The following is a 20,711-nucleotide window of genomic DNA, read 5'->3' on the forward strand; positions in this document are numbered from 1 at the left end:
TCCTCCACTTACAACATTACTCTCCTAACTTGTTGCTTTGTCACAGACACCAACTCCAGCAATCATTCCCTGCTAACCCAAGGGCAGTTCCTCTCAGGGCAACAAGTAGGCTGAAGGAAGACCCACACTACTCCTACTGCTTCTGAGATCCACTTCTCCCAGTCTCATCCCCAGCTCTGTAGCAGGAAAACTGATGTGGTCTCTGTTTCCTCTCTGAACCCATTCCCAATGGATCACAAAGACTGTCTTCCCCAATCTTCTTTCTCCAAACTCATTGTAACAGCCCAGTCTACAACATCAGCATTCAATGGGATCACACCAGCTAAGCAGGCCAGGAGAACAGAAAACTCTCAGACATCAGACTCTCTGAAAATCCAAAGAGGAAACAGAACCCAAGGAACAAAACACTCAACCAACAAAGACAAATCAAGAAATCAGCACCTAGACATATAATCATCCTGAACCCAGATGCCTAAATACCAGAGTAAAAACAGAAGCAATAATAGCCAGGGTAATATGTCTCCACTAGAGCCCAGCAGGTCCCAAATATTCCATCATAACTGAAGCACAAGAAAAAGACCTAAAACCAACTAAATGGAGATGGTAGAGGTCCTTAAAGAGGAAATGAATAAGTACCTTAAAGAAATCCAGGAAAACACAAACAGAAAAATTGGAGGAAATGAATAAATTTCTTAAAGAAATCCAAGAACACAGCCAGTTGAAGGAAACAAAACTGTTCAAAGAACTGAAAATGGAAATAGAATCAATAAAGAAAACACAAACTGAGGGAATTCTGGAAATGAAAAAATTTTTTAATCTAAACAGGAATTATAGCAGCATGTTTTATCAACAAACTATAAGGTATGGAAGAGAGAATCTCAGACTTTGAAGATATGATAGAAGAAATGGATAAATTGGTCAAAAATGCAAAATCCAAAAAACTGACAACTGAATAATCTGGGACACTATGAAAAGACCAAAATCTAATAATAGTAGGAATAGAGGAAGCAGAAGATACCCACCTCCAAGGTCCAGAAAATGTTTCCAACAAAATCACAGAAGAAAAATTTTCTAACCTAAAGAAGGATATGCCTATAAAAGTACAAAAAGCATACAGAACTCCAAAGAGTTTGGACCAGAAATAAAAGTCCATTTGCCACATAGTAATCAAACACTAAACACACAGAATAAAGAATGAATATTAAAAGCTACAAGGGAAAAAGACCAAGTAACGTAGAAAGGCAGACCTATTAGAATTACAATTGACTTCTCAATGGAGATTCTAAAAGTCAAAAGAGCTTGAAGAGATGTGGTAAAGACTCTGAGACCACATGGGCCAGCCCAGGATTACTATACCTATCAAAACTTTCATTCACCATAGGTGGAGAAAATAAGACATTTCATGATAAAACCAAATTTAAACAATATCTGTTTACAAATCCAGCCCCACAGAAGGCACTAGAAGTAAAACTCCCACCTAAGGAGGTTAACTGCACTCATAAAAACACAGGAAATACATAACTTCATACCAGCAAAAGCAAAAGAAGGGAAACACACATACACACACACACACACACACACACACACACACACACACACACACTGCCACTGCCACCACCACCACCACCACAACCAAAATGACAAGAATTAACAATCATTGGTCATTGATATCTCTCAATATCAGTGGTCTGTGTTCCACAATAAAAAGACACAGACTAACAGAATGGAAACCCTCAACCTAAGATGGCTAATTACCCCCACAAAACACAGGAAACAAATAATTTCACAACAGAAAAACCAAAAGAAGGGAAACACACATATTCACTCACACTCACACACAGACACACACCACCAATAAAACACTAATAAAATAACAAGAATCAACAATCACTAGTCATTGATATCTCTCAATATCAATGGTCTCTATTCCCCGATAAAAAGACACAGACTAACAGAATGGGTACAAACACAGATCCATCCTTTTCCTGCATCCAAGAAATACATATCAATATCAAGGATAGACATCACCTCAGGGTAAAATCTTAGGGAAAGATATTCCAAGCAAATGGACCTAGGACATAATCTGGGGTAGCCATTTTAATATCTAACAAAATAGACTTCAAACTAAAATTAATCAAAAGAGATGGGGAAGGATATTACATCCTCATCAAAGGAAAAATCCACCAAGATGACACTTCAGTTCTTAACATTTATGCGTTAAACACAAGGACACCCCACTTTGTAGGTGGAGTTTTCCTGTCCCACAGCTGCTCTCAAATAAATGCACTGAGGCTTATATTAATTATAAATGCTTGTCCAACGGCTCAAGCTTATTACTAACTAGCTCTTACATTTTAAGTTAACCCGTATTCCTTATTTATGCTCTGCCACATGGCAATACCTTTATTAGCATGGCACACTCATCTCCTGTTCCTTCTTCGTCTGGCTGGCAACTACAGACTCTGCCTTTCTTCTTCCCAGCATTCCCCTATACTGTCTTTCCTGCCTAACCTTATTCTGTTTAGCTATTGGCCATACAGCTTCTTTATTAAACCAATCACAGCAACATATATTCACACAGCGTAAAGGAATATTCCACAGCTTTGTAAAGAAACACTACTTCAACTTAAGCCACATATTGACCTTCACACATTGATAATGGGAGACTTCAATACCCAACTCTTACCAGTGGACATTCATCCAGATAAAAACCAAATGGAGAAATGTAGGAGCTAACTGGAGTTATAAACCACTTGGACCTAACAGATATCTAGAACAGTTCACCCAAACACAAAAGAATATACCTTCTCCTCACTTCATGGAACTTTTTATAAAACTGACCACAAACTCAGTCACAAAGCAAGTCTCATCAAATACAAATTGAAATAATTCCCTGTATCTTATCAGACAGCCACAGATTAAAGTTGGATATCATCAACAGAAACAATAGAAAGCTTACTAACTCTTGGATGCTGAACAACTCTCTACTGAATAAAAAATGGATCAAGACAGAAATAAAGAAGTTAAAGACTTTCTAGAATTCAATGAAAATGAATACAAAGCATAGGAAAACTTGTGGGACACAATGAAAGCAGTGCTAAGAAGAAAGATCATAGCACTAAGCACCTACATAAAGAAATTAGAGAGATCACACACTGGTGACTTAGCAGCATACCTGAAAGGTCTAGAACAAAAAGAAGCAAGCTCACCCAAAAGGAGTAAATAATCAAACCACAGGCTGAAATCAATAAAATAGAAACAAAGAGAATACAAACAATAAGTGAAACAAAGAGTTGGTTATTTGGGAAAATCAACAAGATAGACAAATCCTTAGCCAAACTAACTAAAAGGCAGAGAGAGAATATCTAAATTAACAAAATCAGAAGTGAAAAGAGGGACATAACAACAGATACTGAGGAAATCCAGAGAATCATTAGGTCATTCTTTATAAACCTCCACAGGTTGAATGCATTGGCACAAGAGACAACTTCCTGAACCATATACTAACAGTGCAGGCGCTAAGATCAACAATTAATAAATGTGACCTCCTGAAACTAAAAAGCTTCTATAAGGCAAAGGACACCATAAATGGGACAAAGCATCAGCCTACAGAATGGGAAAAGATTTTCACCAACTCCACATCTGATAGAGGACTAATATCCAAAATATATAAAGAACTCAAGAAACTATTTATCAAAATATCAAATAATCCAATAAAAAATGGGGTACAGATCCAAACAGAATTTTCAACAGAGGAATCTCAAATGACTGAGAAACACTTAAAGAAATGTTCATTATCCTTAGCCATCAGGGAAATGCAAATCAACACTACTCTGAGATTCTGTTCTACACCTGTCAGAATGGCTAACATAAAAATCACAAGTGACAGACCATACTAGATAGGATATGGAGCAAGGGGAACACTCCCCCCATTGCAGGTAGGATGACAAATTTGTACAGCCACTTTGGAAATCAATATGGTGGTTTCTTAGAAGAATTGGGACTTGACCTACCTTAAGACCCAGCTGTACCACTTCTGGTCATATACCCAAAGGATGCTGTACCATACCACAAAGACCATGTTCATAGCAGCTTTGTTCATAATAGCCAGAAACTGGAAACAACCTAGATGCCCCTGAACTGAAGAATGGATAAAGAAAATGTGGTACATTTACTCAGCAGTAAAAAAACAATGACATCATGAAATTTGCAGGCAAAAGGATGGAACTTGAAAAAAAAAATCATCCTGAGTGAGGTAACCCAGATCCAGAAAGACAAACATTGTATGTACTCACTCATAAGTAGATGTCAACTGTAAAGGATAAGCATGCTACAATCCACAGACTCAGAAAGGCTAGGTAATAAGGAGGGCTCAAGGGAGGATGCATAGGTCTCCCTGGGAAGAGGAAATAGATCATAGGGCAGACTGGGGGTGGGTGAAGATGGGAACTGGAGGGATTGGGTTGGGAGGGTGGATGAAGGTGGAGAGTACTGAAAGAGATGACTATAAAAGGGGACTTTTGGAGTCATGTAGAAACCTGATATAAGGGAAACTCCCAGGGATCTACAAGGATGATCCCAGCTAAGACTCCTAACAATAGGGGATATATAGCCTGAACTGGCCATCTGTGACCAGGTTAAGACTTTCAGCCATACAACCTTTGACCTACAGTCTGTCCTGCCTATGGGATGTACTAGGGTAAAGATGGCACAGAGATTGAGGGAGTGGCCAACCAATGACTGGTCCAGCCTCAGACCCATACCAGGAGAGTGAGCCCACCTCAGATACTATCTGGAGTTCCAGGACACAGAGGCTGGATGGTCAGAGACCTAGGATAGAACCAAACGTGATTGGAGGGAAAAAAGTGAATATAATGATGCCTAATTATATTCTGCTATACTCACAGATTGGTGACTACCCCAATTGACATCCTCAAAGAGATACCCCAAGAGAGCCTTCATCGAGTAACTGATGAAAACAGATGCAGAAACCCACAGTCAAACATTAGACCAAGCTTGGGGAATCCTGATGAAGTAGGGGAGGAAGAACTGTACAAATCAAGGGGCAGGGGGTCAAGAACATCACAAGAAATCCCACTGAAACAACTAACCTGGCCTCATAGGAGCTCACAGAGTCTGAACTGACAATTAGGGAACCTGCATGGGACCAACTTAGGCCCTCTACATATATGTGACAGTTGTGTAGCTTGATCTACTTGTGGGACTCCTAACAATGGGAGCAGAGTTGTCCCTAATGCTTTGGCTGGCTTTTAAGAACCTATTTATCATACAGGATTGCCTTGTCCAGACTTAATACAAGGGGAGGAGCTAAGTCCTACTTCAACTTGATATGCCATGCTTTGTTGATACCCATGGGAGGCCTGCCCCTTTCTGAACAGAAACAGAAGAGGAGTGGACTGCATGGGGGTGTTTGTGAAGGGAATGGGAGGAAAGGAGGGTGGGAAAACTTGCAGTTGGGATACAAAATAAATAAATAAATTTGATTAATTTTTAAAATGACATCATGAAATTTGCAGGGAAATGGATGAAATTAGGAAAAAAAAATCATCCAGAGTGAGGAAACCCAGACCCAGAAAGATCAATATGGTATGTTTTCTATTGCTGTGAAGAGACATCATAAGCATGGCAACTCTTATTTAGGAAAGGATTTAATTTGGTCTGGCTTATAATTCAGATGTTTAGCCCTTTGTCATCATGGTGGGAAGCATGGTGGTGTGTGGGCAGACATAGTACTGGAGAAGGAGCCAAGAGTTCTACATCTGGATTGGCAGTTAACAGGAAGAGAGAATGACACTGGGCCTGGCTTGAACTTTTGAAACTGCAAAGCCCAGCCCCAGTGACACATTTCCTCTAAAAAGGCAGCACCTATTCCAACAAGGTTACACCTCCTAAGAGTGCCACTTTCTATCAGCCTATGGGACCATTTTAATTTGAACCACCACAGATGTATTGACTTATAAGTGTATATTAACCATTAAGTAAGTGATAACCAAGTTACAATCTGTAAACACAGAGAGGTTAGATAAAGAGGAGGGGTCTAGGTGGGACACATGGACCTCCTTGGGAAGGGGAAATAGAATAGACTTTGTGGGTGGACTGGGAGCTGGTGAGAATGGGAGTAGGAAAGATCAGGTTGGGGGATGATATGAAGGCAGAGAGTACAGGGGGAGAATGCTGGAATTGGGGGAGGCATCTTGGGGGTGGTGTGGGATCCTAGTGTAGTAGAAACTTCCTGTAATCTATGAAGGTGATCTTAATGAGGTCTAATAGTAATGGGGGATATGGAGTTTTAACTGACTGTCTCATATAGCAAGGCAAAGGGTCCAGTGGCAGGAATGGGTTGAGTTCATTTGAATTGTTGGCCAAGGGCATCCCATGGAAATCCATATACAACCCAGGCTGATGCCAAGACAAAGGGCTGTTCTCCACAAATAGACAGTGGGGTTCCATTTCAGAGGACAACATTTTCACAACTCACTGAATATGGAGAAGTTGAGCTGGTGCCTAAATGGAGCCTTCACTCCTGTGTTCTAGTCTCTTCAGTGTAGGGAGGTAATCTGCATACTGAAAGAGAAACATGGTCATCAACCCAGCCACAAAACCTTTGACCTACAATCTGTCCTGCCTGCAAAATATGCTATGGCGATGGTAGCACAGAACTTGTGGGAGTAGCCAACCAATATGTGATTTGACTTAATTTCCATTCCATGAGAAGGAACCCATACCCAACACTGGATAACCAAGAACAAAAGGCTAGATAGCCCAGAGAACTAAGGTAAAAACCAAACATGACTGGTCTAAAAACCAAAAATCAACAAAATGATTTCTAATGATGTTCTGCTGTACTCATAGATCAGTGACTTATCCAGTCATCATCAAAGAGGCTTCCTCCAGCAACAGATGGAAACAGATGCAGAGAACCACAGCCAGAAATGAGAGTTAGGGCTCAGGGACTCCTGTGGAAGTAGAGGCAGAAAGATTGTAAGACTCACAGGGGAGGAAGAACACCAGAAGAGCAAGGCCCTCTGAATCAACTAAGCACATATGAGCTCACAAAGACTGAAGTAGCAAGCACAGGGCCTACATGGGTCTGCACCAGGTCCTTTGTGTATATATTATAGCTATTAGCTTAGTATTTTTATGGGAATCCTGATTATGAGAACTAGTGGGTCTTTGTCTCTTGTGTCTGTTTGTGGTGGTTTAAAATAAAATGGCCCCCATAGGGAGTGGCACTATTAGAAGGTATGGCCTTGTTGGAGTAGGTGTGGCCTTGTTTGAGGAAATATGTCACCATGGGGGTGGGCTTCCAGGTCTCCTTTGCTCAAGCTACACTCAGTTTATTTGATAGGCAGTTTATTTCCTGTTGCCTGCAAATCAAGATGTAGAATTTGAATGCCACCATGTTTCCTGAAATGATGATAATGGACTAAACCTCTGAAACTGTAAGCTAGCCTCAATTAAATGTTTTCCTTTATAAAAGTTGCTGTGGTTGTGGTGTCTCTTCACAGCAATTGGAACCCTGACTAAGACACTGCTCTTGGGACTCTTTTACTCCAGTTGGGTTGCCGTATCCAACTTCAATATGACAGTTTTTGCATCATCTTCTTAGATTTTATTTTGTCATGTTTGGTTGTTGTCTCTTAGAAGCCTGTTCTTTTCTAATGAGAGACAGAAAGGGATTGACTCTGGAGGGAAGGGGAGATGGGCAGGAACTGGGAGGAGTAGAGGGAGGGGAAACTAAACTAAACTAAAATGTCCCTTCATTACCTTTGACAACTGAAATGACAGTCTTAGAGAACAATGAAGCAAACCCATAAGGTGTCTTTAAAAGACAACTAAACTCTTCAAAATAACAGGAACATGGGAGAATGCTGTGAATATCGCTCTGTATAAATAAAATGCTGATTGGCCAGTAGCCAGGCAGGAAGTATAGGCAGGACAAGCAGAGAAGAGAATTCTGGGAACAGGAAGGCTGAGTCATAGAGACACTGCCAGCCACCGCCATAACAAGCGGGATATAAGGTACCAGTAAGCCACAAGCAACTTACAGATTAATAGAAATGGGTTAATTTAAGATATAAGAACAGTTAGCAAGAAGCCTGCCACGGCCATACAGTTTATAAGTAATATAAGTCTCTGTGTGTTTACTTGGTTGGGTATGAGCGGCTGTGGGACTGGCAGGTGAGAGAGATTTGTCCTGACCGTGGGCCAGGCAGAAAAACTCTAGCTACAGGAGAATGTTAAAAGGACTATTATAAATAAAAAAGACACAACAAATACAGCCTGGGAACTTATATTGTATTCTATTTAAACTCTTTTCTTTAGGGATGGTTCTTTTGGGGAACACTGGATGTAGACTATATATGACTTAGTGCAAATTAGTTTGCTATGTTGTTGTCACAATATTCTGATATAGCAGAATATACCCACTTTTAAAAGTTGCATACTAAATTATTTAGAATAAAGTGTCATGGTATCTGCTATTTATTTTCAAATGATTCTCAGAAAATCTTTGTGAACTGTATGAAAACAAACTTCACCTGGATAACAAATAGTCTAGTAGATTTAGCTGGTCAAACAACCAAACCTAAACCAAGTTTAGTAGACCAATAAGAGAATGGAAAGTAGCAATTAGATATCCAAAGGATGTATGGTAAAATCTTTTTCTTTTTACATTTTTAAATTTATTCCTTGAAAATTTCATACAATGTATTTGATCATATTCTTTCCCCTTCCTCAGCTCCTCACAGATCTCCCCCATCTTTCTTCCCACCCAACTTTATGATCTTCCTCTCTCTTAAAACAACAAACAGACAAACAAACATGGAGTTGGGTTTGTGCTCAGCAGCTAGCTACTCCTGAGTATGGGGCCTGCCCTAGAGTGGAGTGGATATACCCAGGGTCACTCCATCGAAGAAAACTGATTTTCTCTCTCCCAGCACCTACTGATTGGGAATAGCTTCTGTGCTGAGGGGGAGACATTTTGCCCGCTTCGCCTCCTTGCTAGCATTCTGTTTGGCTTGAGTTTGTGCAGGTCTTATATATATTAAAATATTAAATTTGGTTTTTTTAATAAGTATTGTTTAATGTCTAGAATTCTTTTTGGAATTATATCTTATCCTTTCAAAAGTGTAAGCATTCTAGGGTGTGTTCACAGCTGCTGTGATTCTCTGATCAAGTGCAAGTTGAGAGTATCTCTTTCTTACATATAAAATCTTTTTAAGGTGTTTTACATGCATTCAAGCAGATTGTTATTTATAATACCTTACCATAAATCATTTTGTAACCCAGATGCATCATGCAGTATCTTAGTGAGGGTCTCTATTGCTATGAAGAGACACCATGATCATGGCAACTCTTATGATGGAAAACATTTAATTGGGGTTAGCTTATAGTCCAGTCCATTTTCATTATGGTGGGTAGCATGCAGGCAGACATGGTGCTGGAGAAGGAGCTGAGAGTTCTACATCTTGATCCACAGGCAGAAGAAGCAACTGTGTGTCACACTGAGCATAGCTTGAGCAAAGAAGACCTTTGTCAAAGCCCACCCCACAGTGACACATTTCCTCCAACAAGGCCATACCAACTCCAACAAAGCCACACCTCCTAATAGTGCTACTTCCTATGGAGGGCATTTTCTTTCAAACCCCTACATGATGTATCTAAAAGCTGAGGTTTTCTTTTATGCTGTATCACGTTTTTTAAACATAATTTTTCTTACTGATTCTTTGAATTTCACATCATGCACCTCAATCCCACTCATTGCCCAGCCCTTCCATGTCTGCCCTATACCCTTGTAGCCTTTTCCTGACAAAAGAAAATTAGAAAGAAAAAAAAAACATTTCACTCCTCCATCTTTCCTGCCTCTCCATCACATATTCTTTTGTTGTAGTGGCCTTAGGAGCTGCGATGTTTCACACAGTATACCTTTTTGCCCAAACAGCTTTCCTTGTAAATGTTCATTGTAATGAGTTGTTGGTCTGGCTTCATCGATACTGGATCCTCATCAAAACTTCTCTCAAATATTCTGATGTTGCCCTGAGTCATGGAGATCCTGCAACCATGGTTCTGCAGGACAGGTCCCTTCAGGCTCTCCAGAGGGTCATAGATGGGGTAGATGTTGGGGTGGGGCAATTCAAAGCTCTGGATGTGGGCCTAGGTGGTAGCTGAGTTCATCAGTTCAGGTCTCCACTGGGACTACCCCTCTCAGGCAGGGGTCAAGGCCATCTCTCCTGTGCCCACTCCATTGGGGCCAGCTCTCCTAGACACATGGTGAGGGGTGGGGCCAACTCTCTTGTATGCAGGGCCAGCTCTCCCTGTTGCTGTGGCTGGTGGGGGAGGCAGTTCTCCCAGGGCCAACAATGTTCAGGGCCAGCTCTCCCATGCCTACACCACTAGGTTCAGTTCAGAGAGCCTGAAGGAACTTGTCCTGCAGAACCATGGTTGCAGGATATCCATGACTCAGGGCAACATCAGAATATTTGAGAGAAGTTTCAATGAGGATCCAGTATCGATGAAGCCAGAGGTGTTGAACCAGACCAACAACTCATTACAATGAACATTTACAAGTAAACCTGGGAAGGGGTTCAGCTCTTCCACTGAGGCTGCTAGCAAAGGGTAGAACAAGTCCTCCAGTGCCCAGGCCACTGGGGTCACCTCTCCCATGGCCTCTGGGGTTAACATGGGCCATGGACATCAACACAGACCCTGGCTGTTGTAGGACTATGGACCTATGTAGTAGGACAGGCCCTTGGGTTGAGGAAATTGGCTCAGACCAGTTGCCAAGGCACGCACATAATGTACTTTTTAAAAGCCAACATGGAGTCTGCCTGAGTGCCTAGCAACAGGAGCTGTCAGAGTTCCTGGTCACTGTCAGAGGTCCTGGTCACTGTCAGAGTTCCTGACCATGTTGAGTCTGCCTGAGGACCTAGCAACAGTCACTGTCAGAGGTCCTGATTGATGTCAGAGTTCCTTATCATGCAGAGCCTGCTGAGGATCTAGCAACAGTCACTGTCAGAGTTCCTGATTGATGTCAGAGTTCCTTATCATGCAGAGTCTGCTGAGGACCTAGCAACAGTTGCTGTCAGAGTTCCTGACTGATGTCAGAGTTCCTAAGGGCTCTGACTGATGTCAGAGTTCCTAGGCCTAAGGACCTAGCAACAGTCACTGTCAGAGGTCCTGATTGATGTCAGAGTTCCCGATCATGCCCAGCCAATGAGGAATGACCACACGGACTGGGTGCTGGGAGGAGGGTATACAAGGCCTTCCCTGTTATTGAATAAAGGAGTTTGTTATTTGCCTTCAACAGACTCCTGGTGTTTGTGTCATTGACACCTTCTCTCCCCCTCCCCCGAGGGAGCCATTAGGAACCAGCAACAGACCTAGACATAGCCCTCTAACACAGCTTGGGCTCAGATGTCACCTTGGCCCTGTGTGGCAGTGCAGGCCACTCAGATTAGTATGGGCCTGGTGGCAGCATGGCCCTCAGACATCAACATGGCCTCAGGTGGTGGCTCAGACCACAGGCACTGTATGGCCTTCAGTGGTAACAGAGGCCACAGACATCAACACAGACCCCAGCTTCAGTAGTGCCACAGACCCAGGCATAAACCTCCACGGCAGAACAGGCCTGAACATCACATGGCCCCATGAACTATATCATCCTGTTCCTCATTGCCCATGTGTCTTTAGTTATGCTTCTCCCCACAGTGCATGAACCACTCTGCCTTTCCTTCTCTCCCATTTCTCCACCACATCCTAGTGGCGCCCATCCACCCAGGCCATGGGGCACTGGGCAGGCCTATGGCCATCTTCCCACTTACCTGGGCTGCAAGGCACTGGGTGGGCCTGGATTTTAAAAGAAACTAATTATGCAAACACAGAATGAAGAAGACCCAGTTAAGTAACAGTTATGGAAATACAGAATAAAAATTAGACTCTTAAGGTAATTCAGATATTTAAATAACAATTCTGTATGATCTATATATAGCAGTTAACCTGAGCTCATGAGTCAAAACACCTGCATCTAAATCTGATTCAGCCTACCTAACCCTAACTTACATGGGTAAGTCATGTAACCTCTCTGTACTTCAGTTTCTACATATGCAAAATGAGGATGATAGTTAACTTAAGGAAGTACTGTGATAATTAAATAAGATGTTAACTATAGAGAATAGTACCTAGGACATAGGAAACACTGGGGTATGGGAGCTATTAATTGCCACTTTACTGATTAAAAACATGGTTCATGCTTTCTTAACTGTTCACTTTGACTACTGCTCAGACAACAAGCTCTAGTGCACAAAGCATGTTTGCTCAGAATGGGTAAGCCTGATTCAATCACCACCTCTCTGAACCTCAATCAGAAAAGCACCAGGCAATCAAGTTCTACCTGTTTGGATTCTGTATCTCCTGCTTGTAAGGTGTGAGAAAGGTGAGTTAAAACACCTGGGGAAAGGCATGTCAGGGGAGAAAATCTATCAATTTGACAAAAAAGCCTATCTGGCTGGAACTGGATTGATGACATGTGGTCTCTAGAGGGTGCTCAAAACACACAAACTACTACTACTGTATTGAAGATTCTTGGGAAGCTTTGAAAACAGGGTTTATTGGCACATGGGACAGCCGTTACAAAGAGCTGTAACCTGAGACTATTGCAGATAGGTTGGGACTCCCCCAGAATATAGTTAGGGGTGGTGTAAGTACATACTTGTCAGCCTGTGTTCTATAATTCAGCTATGGTCACATCGAAGTGTAGCAATGAGCTGGTACATTTTTATATTCTATTTCACGATAACTTTATCACAGGGCTGTGTAGGATATGAGTGGCGCTGGGAAGGAATGCTTTGGGGCAGAGATGCAGATAAAAGTTTCTTCCCTAATAAAATTTGGAATTGAGGGCAGGGCAAAAAACATTTACATCTTAAGAAGGAGGACTATGAATACCCGAAAGACCATGACTTCCTGGATTTGGTCAAACAACTAAAGAATCCTTTGGGAAAAAAAAGAGCTGAGCTAATGAGGCCACAATAAGCTCATGTGGCAAAGAGATCATAAATATTCCTGAGTAACATGAGAAGTGAGAATTTGGAAATTTTCTAGCTTTTGAGTGAGAGGCCTCAGATTCCTTCACCACTCCTTGACTTAGGAGGATTTTTCTTTTCCAGCCACTGGCACCTCAGGCGCCCTAATGAGTGAATTCCATTAAAAAACCCACCTTCTGTCTATTTCTAATTTTTGAAAAGCATAAACAATCATAGTATCTCTGAGTTCATGAAAGGTTCATGCATACACATCGGCTGGAATACTCACATAAAGACTTTCTTCTTCCTACTGAGTAAGAGCTCTAAAACCTCCAGGAAGATTTCTATTGGAGGTCCCTCCCCAGAACCAGTGTCTTGTCTTGTTTTATCTCAGAACTGATTCTAGGTGAACATAACTCTCCTGAAGAAAGAAGGCAGGTATTGCTCTGGGCCTGTTTTCCTCGAGTCTTAGTTACTTTTCTATTGCTGTGATAAGACAGCATGAACAAGGGAACTTAAAGAAGAAAGGGTTCATTTGGGGGTTTACAGTTTCAGAGGGGAAGTCCATGACCCATATGTCAAGGAGCATGGCAGCAAGCAGGCAGGCATGGTACTGGAGCAGTATCTGAGAGCTCACATCTTGATTTGCAAGCATGAGGCAAAGAAAGCTAACTGGAAATGGCAAACCTCAAAGCCCACCTCCAGTGACACACCTACTCCAACAAGGCCACACCTCCTAATCCTTTGTAAATAATTCCACCAACTGGGGACCAAGTATTCAAACATATGAGCCTATGGGGGGGGGCACAGTTCTCATTCAAACCACCACACCTATTTTGAAAAGGAGAACTGTGTGGTGATGTTTTATTTGTGCTGAAATGTGGTGATATTTTATTTGTATGTTAATGAATAAAGTTTGCCTGGAGATCAGAGGACATAGATAGCCAGCCATAAACAGAAGTCAGGCAGTGGTTGCACACGCCCTTAATCCGATCACATGGCAGGCAGAGTCTCCGTGTGTTCAAGGACACAGTCAAGCGTGGTGACACACGCCTTTAATCCCAGTACCAACCATAGAGACCTGGAGGTCTGTATAGAGAGGCAGTGACAAGGAAGTGAGGTGGCTGGACTAAGAGCCAATGAGAAGGCAGAACAGCAAGGCAATAAAGGCGCGGGTTAGACAGGAAGAAGCAGGTTCCGTTCTCTTGGGAAGCTGCGGCGCATGATGAGCTAAGGTTAGCTGGTGGCTCTCACTATTTCTCTGATCTCTACAGCTTTCACCCCTATATTTGGCTCTGTGTTTCTTATTTAATAAGACTGTTTAGAAATTCGTCTACAGAACTGCACTAATTAATCTTATCAGTCTTCACTTGATTTTAGGAAAGGTTTTAGATAAAAATAGTACTTGTTACAAGACAGTTGTATGTAGTTGTAGCGGCTTCTAAGTAAACTGGAAATGCTCCAGTTTCTTTACAGAAAGGTCACTAAGAAATCTTTGATGGAATTTTTCTTCTGTTATGGTTGAAGAAGCATAGAGAAATAGGAAATATGGAAATAAGAATAGTGGAATAGGAATAATGGAAATAGGAAAGAAAGAGGAATAATGGGGTTAGGAAACAAATCAGGCCTAAGGTCAGTGATGAAGACACGTGCATTGTGAAAGAAAGACTTCATTTGATATAATTTATACCTTTCTAAGGATCAAGAGAAATGAATGTGTATTAGTTTCTTTTCTGTCGCTGCGATATAATACCCTGATTACTGCCCCCCCCCCCAATATAACTTAAGAAGGGAAAGTTTTTTCTTGGTTTACAATTCCAGAGGGATATAAGCCATCATGGTAAGGAAGATATGGCAAAAGACAGAAATGTATGGTGGCAGGAGCAAGAATCCAGCAGATGGTATGAGCTCTGCACTGAAAAAGCAGGGAGAGGGTAACAAATGGGACTAGGTTATAAAATGCCAAAGCCTGCTCACAGTGTCATACTTCTTCCAGCAAGGCTGTATCTTCTAAAGATTCCATAATCTTCACAGACAGTGCCACCATCTGAGAACTTTAAGTTCACACACATGAGCTTATAAGGGGCATTTCATAGTCAACCACAACATCCCACTTCTGGTCCCCATAGGCTCATGGCTATCTCATGATAAATGCAAAAAGCATTTAGTCCTACTCCAAAAGTTCTCATAGTCTTTAACAGTTTCAACACTTTTAAAAAAGTTCAGTCTTCTGAGCCTCAGGGTATTCACTTGTCTGTGAGCCCTTCCCCTTGCACAATTAAAAATTGTTTACTTCCAATACACTATGTCACATGGCATACCATCTCATTCTAAAATAAAGGAAGGAATGAGAGTGTAGTGAGAGAAGATTGGACCAAAACAAGACCAAAAGCCAAGCACAGCAAACACCAAATCCTGTAGTTCTGTGTCCAATATCTGGAGCTTCAGTTTTAAATGGCTTAGGTGGCCCTGCCCCTCTAGCTTCGGTGCTTGAAACCCCTCCCCCTCTCTGATTCCACTCACTCTTCTTGACAGATATCCCACGGCTCTGGCATCTCCAACACCTTACCCTGCCATATTGTCTTAGTTAGGGTTACTATTGCTGTGATGAAACACCATGACCAAAAGCAACGTGTGGAGGAAAGGGTTCATTTTGCTCACATTTCTATATAAAGTTCATCCATCATCAAAAACAGTGAGGGCAGGAACTCATGCAGGGCAGGAACCTGAAGTCAGGAACTAATGCTCTCTTCATGGTGCCAAGCCTCAACTTCTCTGCATGACCCCTTCATTCCTGGACCTTCGACTGCTGTGCAATAATCCTCTTGTACACTGTAAAGATTTGTCACTCAAATTGGTTTAATAAAATGCTGATTGGTCAGTAGCCAGGTAGTTTGGGTGAACAAACTAAGAATGCTGGGAAGAGGAAAGGTGGGATCAGGAGACACAAGCCAGACACAGAGGAAGCAAGATGAGAATGTCATACTGAGAAAAGGTACCAAGCCACATGGCTAAACATAGATAAGAATTATGGGTTAATTTAAGTGTAAGAGCTAGTTAGTAAGAAGCCTGAGTCTTCAGCCAAGCATTTATAATTATATAAATATCTGTGTGGTAATTTGAGAAGCAGCTGCTGAGCATGTGGGAGTTGTTGGTGGGACAGAAACTCCCTTCCAGTTACATTCCACTGCTACTGAGGCTGCTCCTTCACCAATGGCCTCTTCTGGCCTCTCACAGTGCCCAGCCTCAGCTTTTCTCTATCATTCCTTCATACCTTCAAAACCACCTGGGTGACTCTTAAACTACCACCAAGTTCAGCTCCTAGCACAAGGTACCACCTTGGCATGTCTGGAACATAGCTTCTGTGTGCTGCCTCTCAGAAACACTTTCCAGAAGATTTCACCTCAAAGATGCTGATCTCTTCTTAATCACCACTGATTTCTCAGCTCCAACTGACCAGCATTGAGTATCCCAGAAAAGCAAAGTTTTCGTTTTAGTAGTTCTGGTATCTTGTTAATCACAGCTTGATTCTTCAGCCCCAGATAACCATAACCAGAAAATATTAATTCAAAATAACAAATGATAGAGTATTTAAATTTCCCTCTGAAATCTAACGAGCCAGTCCTCCATCACTCGGCACTGCCCTTGACATTCTTATCTTCCAAGCTCCTACAGAACAGCTCACCAAGCTTGAACACTCAGTGGCTTTTCAAGGCCAAAGTTCTAAAGTCCTTCCACAGTCTGCCCCAAAACAACATGGCCAGGTCTGTCACAGCAATACCCCACAACAACCAGAGAAGTGTGACAGTGGGTCCATGAACATGGAATCCACTGGTTTTAACCATGTTCCTCACCATCCTGAAACAGCTGGCCTTTTGAAGACACAATTACAGTACCAGTTAATTGGCAGCTACCTCAAGGGCTCCGTAAGGGTTCTCCAGAGGCTATATATATATTTTGAATCAGTGTCCATTATATTGTACAGTTTCTCCCATGGCCAGGATCCATGGGTCCAGGAATCAAAGGGTGGAAAGTTCCACTCACTATCACCCCTAGTAAACCACTAGGAAAAATTTTGCTTCCTGTTCCCATGACTTTAAGTTCTGTTGGCCTAGAAGTTTTGGTTTCAGAGGAGCAAGTGCTCCTGCCAGGAGCCATAACAAACATTCCACTGAACTGGAAGCTCAGCCTTGCACCTGGCTATTTTGGGCTTCTGTTGCCCTTAAACCAACAGGCTAAGAAATGAATAACAGTGTTAGGAGGGATGATTGGTTCAGATTACCATGGGGAAACTGGATTGCTTCTTCAAAATGGAGGTAAAAAGATTATGTCTGGAGTGCAAGAAATGCTTTACGGTGTCACTTGGTGCTACTATATCCTGTGCTTAAAGTCAATAGGAAATTGTTTTCATTTGGAAATTAATCACAACATAAGAAGAGATGATTGTGTGTCAAACTGACAAGGGGTGTACGTATGATGGCTATTCTTGGACATCAACTTGACTACACCAGCTTTCTTCTGAGGTCCATTTGCTTGGAAAACCTTTTTCCAACACTTTACTCTGATATTGAAGTGTGTTTCTTATATGCAACAGAATGATGGATCCTGTTTTTGTATTGATTCTCTTAGCCTGTGTCTTTTTATTAGGGGAATTGAGATCTTTGATTTTGATATTTTGTTTTTGTTGGTAGTATGTGGGGTGTGTGTGTGTGTGTGTGTGTGTGTGTGTGTGTGTGTGTGTGTGTGTTTCCCTTTTTGAGTTTTGCTGGTGTGAGATTATTTTTGTTTTGTTTTTTGTGGGTTTTTTGTTGTTGTTGTTTGTTTGTTTTTTTTTAAAGACAGGGTTTCTCTGTGTAGTTTTGGTGCCTGTCCTGGATCTTGCTCTGTAGACCAGGCTGGCCTCGCACACACAGAGATCTGCCTGGCTCTGCCTCCCGAGTGCTGGGATTAAAGGCATGTGCCACTGCCACCCCACCTGGTGTGAGATTATTTATTGCCTGTGTTTTTGTGGGCGTAGTTAACTTCCTTAGATTGAAGTTTTCCTTCTAGTACCTTCTGTAGGGCTGGAATTGTGGATAGATATTGTTTAAGATTGACTTTGTCATGGAATGTATTGTGTTCCCCATTTATGATGATTGAAAGTTTTGCTGGGTATAGTAGTCTGGCCTGGTATGGTCTTTTAGAGTCTGCAAAACATCTATTCAGGCCCTTCTGGCTTTTAAGAGTCTCCATTGAAAAGTCAAGTGTAGTTCTAATAAGTCTGCCTTTTATAAGTTATTTGGCCTTTTTCCTTTGCAGCATTTAATATTCTTTGTTTGTTCTCTATGTCTAGTGTAGTGATTATTATGTGATGCAGGATGTTTCTTTTCTGGTTCAATCTGTTTGGTCATTTGTAAGCTTCTTGCACCTTTATAAGCATGTCCTTCTTTAGGTTAGGAAAATTTCTTCTATGATTTTTAAAAATATATTTTCTGGGTTTTTGAACTTGGATTCTTCTATTACTATTATTCTTAGGTTTGGTCTTTTCAGAGTGGAATAGGCTGTCTTAGGATAAGATGGTGTACAACCTGTGCTGCAAAGCAAGGTTGAGTGTGGTGCAGGCAAATGAGAGTCTGGTGACTTAGCAGCCTACATTCACTCCCAGATGTGGCTCTTAAGCTAGGCCTCCAAGTCAGATATAGTACAGGTGGACTAGAGTCTAGAAGACTCATCAGAATGGACCAATACACAGGAATTTGAACCAGGACCAAGTCTGGGTATTTGGATCAGCACAACTATGGCTTATTGGAATGAACCTATTTATAGGAAGTGCAACTGTGACCAGGCCTGGGGCTTGGGAAAGGTGCAGATGGGACTACTCAGACTAGGCCAGTAATTAGGATGTGCAACGTAGAGTAGGACTAAGTATTTTAGAGGGTATAGCTGGTGCACATGTATGACTGGGACTGAGCTAGGGACTGAGATAGCTGTAGTTGGGAAGACTCAAACTGGGGGGGGGGGGTGTGCACATGCTATACAACCATACTGAGTCTAAGGGTTTGGAGAGGTACAAGTTGGATAAAATTGACTGTGCTATCTCACAGGAAAAGAAACCAGACAAAACTAGAGGGTTGAGAAAGTTGAACGTGGTATTAATCTGACCGGGCCAGTGTACAAGTATGTAACTGGATCAAGCCTGGGGGTTAAGAAAGGTGAAATTCAGATTAATCTGACTCAGCCAGCACTTAGGATGTGTAACAGGGACCCAGACTGGGAGTTGGGAAAGACAAAGGCAAGACTCTTGAGATAGTTTTAACTTGACACAATCTAAGTTACCTGAAAAGAGTTTAAATGAGGAATTGTCTGTATCAGGATAGCCTGTGAGAATGTCTGTGGGAGATTGTTTTGATGACATTAAATAATGTGGAAAGTTCCAGCCCACTGTTGGCAGCACTATTCCCTAGGTTTGGGTTCTGGACTGTATAACAGTGGAGATAATTAACTCAGTAATAAGCATACAGTATTAATTTCTCTGTGTTATGAACTGTGATATCACAAGATGTTTTAAGTTCTTGTCACCATGACTTCCCTATTATGATGGACTATAATGTGAAGTCATGAGCTAAAATAAACCTTTTGTACCTTGAGTTAATTTTGTCTGTGTATTTTGCTATAGCAATAGAAATGAAACTGGGTTGGTACCAAGAAGTGGGGCCATTGCTGTGGTAAAACTCATGATATGACTTTTAGATCCTTGTTTTGGGGGAGGAACGTGGACCTTCTATCTACCTGAATTCATTCCAACCAAACCATTTCCAACCCACCTGCATATACTCTCTTCTACAGCAACCTTCTCTGTCCATAGCAGACATAGAACTAACAAAAGAAGACCACATACCCAGATATCATTGCAAAAATGCCAACAATGTGAAAGAGCAAGCTGGTATCTTCTTTCCCAAAACCACTACTCCTGTAGACATATTTGCCAATGAGAATGACTCCAGGACACAGAGTTCAAAAGGATAATCATAAACTTCACCAAAGAATTCAAGGAGTTTAAAGAAGACACAAAGAAACAGCTTGATGAAATTAAGGAGAAAGAGCCTCATAGTAATTATGTGTCAATTTACAGTTTTTTATTATTCCTAAATCTCTACTTCTTCAACCTCTTTTCTATGTCACCCACTCACCACCCATCACCCACTTACCTATTCAACATTCTCTTCTCTCACCCATCTACCTGTCTACCTACCCATCCATGTATCAATTTTCCCACTTGTCTGCCCATCTATTGTATATCAAGAGTTAAGAAATATCTCTAGAGTCCAGTCCTGTAATTTTGAATCCTAACTTGCTTGTTTCTTTCCATTTCTTTTTGTGTGTGTGTGTGTGTGTGTGTGTGATATTAGACAAATGATGCAAAATATCTGTGCTTTAGCTTGTTATATGGAAATCCAATATGATAGTAGTATCTAATTAGTAAGGCTTTCTTGAACATTAAATTGGTTACTATATTTACAGCATTTTAAAGAGTGTCTGACATATAATGACCAATTGAAAATAAATGCTGAGTGTTGCTGCTGCACACCAACTAAGTTTCAGACACTTTGGTAAACTAGGGATTAATGGAATTAAAGTACTTGACCCAGGCTTTCAGAACCCTATGTTGAGGGAAGGAAGTAAATTATA

This window comes from Peromyscus californicus, unplaced genomic scaffold (genome assembly GCF_007827085.1).
Source record: "Peromyscus californicus insignis strain IS unplaced genomic scaffold, ASM782708v3 Scaffold_10__1_contigs__length_136768540, whole genome shotgun sequence".
In the NCBI taxonomy this organism is placed as follows: Eukaryota; Metazoa; Chordata; class Mammalia; order Rodentia; family Cricetidae; genus Peromyscus; species Peromyscus californicus.